This window comes from Aptenodytes forsteri, unplaced genomic scaffold, assembly GCF_000699145.1.
Source record: "Aptenodytes forsteri isolate BGI_AS27 unplaced genomic scaffold, ASM69914v1 Scaffold117, whole genome shotgun sequence".
Classification (NCBI taxonomy): domain Eukaryota; kingdom Metazoa; phylum Chordata; class Aves; order Sphenisciformes; family Spheniscidae; genus Aptenodytes; species Aptenodytes forsteri.
Window position 1 is genome coordinate 160319 of NW_008795555.1, and position 3639 is coordinate 163957.

Below are 3639 nucleotides of genomic sequence, written 5' to 3' on the forward strand. Positions count from 1 at the left end.
AGTCCTTCTTCCTGGGATGGAGGCTGGGTGACTCTGTGCACCATGACAAAGCCCTTCTGCAGCCAGCGTGCTGAGCGGCGGTGCTGTACATGCCATCTTGCAGAGGTCTATCCACATTAACCCGCCTGGCTGCACTGGAGATTGGGGAAGGTGGCTTTTTAGATTTTTCAAGGTCTGCGAGTACTTGAAACAAACTTTACTGGCTTTATCTTAAATAGAGCTTTTTGCTAGTTTATCTCAAAGTGCATTTCAGCGGAGAGTAGTAGCAGCTTTGATGTGGGAAGAAAACACAGCCTCTGTGAAGAGCATGTTCTGTGCCCTGTGAAGAGCCCTCTCTTCCTCGCCTGTTGATGTAACCCCGAGCAAAGTGTCCCCATCCATCACCACCACTGTCCCTCCCATCACAGGGTACTCAAATGTAGGGGTTTGAGCGGGTTATCATTGCTGAGGTGGCTGCCTTCCCAGTCTGCCCTAACCCCTGCCACTGTGCTCACATCTCATCTCATGGAGGCAACTCACTTCTCAAGGCAACAAGTTTGTCTGGCGGCCACTCTATCCAGAGCTGGGATCAGCTTTGCACTGATCAAACTCCTTCCCTTTTTCTGCGGAATTTTAGGCAAGTGGTGCAATCTTCTCTATTTTCAGCCCCTTTTGAAGGGGCTGACACTATAGGCTAACTCTATAGGAAAACCTATCCCTCAAAAAAACCACTTTACAGACTTGGAGGTTATCCTTGTTCTAGAACAAAGTTGAAATAAGTTTCATTTGTACTTTTGCCATCTTTGTGTGAGGAATAAAGACTAAACTGATTGATAGCATTTCCAGAATTGCAGGAGTTGTACACAAAGGGTCAGGTTTTTCTGCTTCTGCCATTTTGTCATTATTTTCCTTTGAGGAAGCTTAGGTCCATAGGGGTGTTGGCACGTACTGGTTGAATGTCTGAAAAAATTAGTATCAAAAAGAAAGTTTAAAAGGCAGGACATTGTTTGCCATGATGTATTCAACAGCTGGAAAGAGGAATGCATCCTTGTGGTACTGCTCTGTTGCGACAACTCCTTGGCAAATTTTTCCTAGATAGGGAAAAGAACTAACAATCCCTAAATACAATACTTAGTTTTGGGGCATTTTTGCACTTGTTCATTTGTGTCGCTTAAGTTTCCTTTGCCCACCAGGCCCAGAGCCACACTAATTAATCGGTTGCGTTTTGGGGATGTAAATCTATTTGCTGTTCTGAAATGCCCATGGACAGGGACCTGGTAGGAGCTCTGTGAGGGCATTCATCAGAAAGCATCACATAAACGGTGTGTCTGATCACAATAACGGACACTCGGGGTTACCATTGATTTAGAAGCAGATGTGCAACAGACAACTGAGATTTTTATCAAAGGTTTTCTGGGCAGTGAGTTACCATGGCAGTTGCAGTAAGATAAAACACTGTAGGATCTTTGAGAAGGAGTCTGTTATAATTTTGTAATTCTATAGGGTGTATTGTCCAAGAATTCAAAGCACCCCATTAAGTTCCACTGCGCTATTGTAAGGTGGGTAAATATGATTAGATCCATTATTAGATTGGCAAAATGAAACACAGAAGTGATATGATTCCCCCACTGTGGCATATATACCACTGGTGTCGACTCAGTGTTCCTCTTCTGTCATGTAAGCCTGCCACAGCCCAGCAAGGCAACTGCAGGATATCTGATGACCCCTTTGTGCAGTTTTGCGGTCTCAGGTGCAGCTGTGTTTTCCCAGTGGCATCTATTCCTGATCTCTGAGATTCACCCCTGTAGTGAATATTTTACACATTTCACTTGATGTATCTAAAAGCAGAGTTCATTGAGCAGTCCTTAAAAAAAGCCCTACCACGCAGTTCATGCCTTCATTAGCGTCTGTATGCTGTCAGTGCTTTTATCAGCCCCCCCATGCACCTGAAGTGTTACCCCATTGAAATCGGTAGTCTGTGCCTTTACTCCCGCACAGTGCATTTGTGGCTGAGACCATACCTTCCCCCTACCCGCATGTCCTAGACTCTTACAGCCCTGATGTACTCTCCTGTGTCCCTACCACAGCTCCTTTTGATTGCAGAGCAGCAGCAGCAGCTGCCCTCCTGGGAGCCTCCTTACAGACAGGTACAGGCCAGAGCTTCCTCCTGAGCTGAGTATTTTTATTAAAAATTACTCCCATAGGCTGATTGTTATTATTATTCTTTTTAATCCTGCTATTGTCTCCCTTAGGGCAGTCAAACTGAGAAGAGACAAACTTTAATCTGTGCTTGCTTTTACACTTGCTTGTGTTTCACACATGCTGGGAGGTGCGAGGCTCCTGTGTGCGCTCTCCCAGCGCGCTGCTTCATTACATTCCTGAGATTCTTTCTGCAGTTGATTTTCTCCTTTTAAAGGTGATCTGTGCTCTAAAGGGGAAAACAACTCTTTCTTAATCCTGTCTTCCTTGCTAGTGTTACTCTATCTTTGTCAAGGCATGGGATTATCCAGGGCTGTATATGATCTGGGCCTTTCCAGCGGTAAGCATTTGGGATGGGGGGGAAAGCAGGACAGCCATGCTTAGCTATAAAGCCAGCCTTAAAGAGATTCAGCTTTCTCTGGGAAGGGGCCAACTGCATTATTTTACATTTGAGCTCATTCCAGCTCTAAGATCTTGTTTAATCTGTGGACACAGGGACTTCAGTGTGGTTGGGAAGGCCAACAGTGGTCCTTCAAAGGGAGCCTCAGCAATCTCCATTCAGTGCCAGCCCACCAGGATGATGTCTGGACCTGCAGGCCAGCCAGTTCTAGACTACGATCCAGCAACTGGTAAAATGCAAATGCAAACTGAACCTGCAGTCATGCATAACGGCAAACTTTCAGCACAACCCCACAGTCTGCTCTCTTAGAACATGAACACGTAAGCTCTGACAACGGGAATACATGTGTGTATGCACTGTGGGCCCAGACCTTTGAGACTGCAGAGCAAGCTCTTTGCTTCATGCTCTTTCTCAGAAGAGCATGCACAAGGGGAAAAAGCAATAGGTCAAACAATTTTTTAACTGTTTAATTAGAAAAATCAGCGCTGTTGATGACTTCATCCTTCAGAACCTAGACTGTCCAAGTCGTCGTTGTTTCCTCAGTTACCAGCCCCCATGGCAGGGAGACAGTGCTGGTACACCCTTCTGCCCTTCCAGCCCTGCTGCCACATTTGTAACGGCATCCATCAACCAGGGATGGTCTCTGAAAGTCATGGCATCCATCAAACCAGCCCCCTCCTTCTTGGTTCCTCCTGCCGTGGCATCCAGCTAACAGAGGTATCTTGGCTTGCCCACTCTGGGCCCATTTAGCTATAGTTTTGTATCTCCCCTTTCTTCGCTATTTTGTGAGCTCCTCAAGGCTGACTTTTTGGTCATGTTTTTAGAGCATGCTAAAAACTTCTTGCTCAAACCTTCCCAATCTTTTCTTTCTTAGCCCTTCTTCTTACAAAGGGCTCCTATGGGAGCCCTGCTCTTCCCTGTGCTTCCTTTCATAATCCTCCACCCTGGCCTCAAATATTCCATGATAGATCTTGCTGATTCACCAACTAAATTGAGCAGAATAATTTGGATTTTTTTTAAAGTAATTTTTAACACACTTTAAATCAGCCCTATTGATTCTT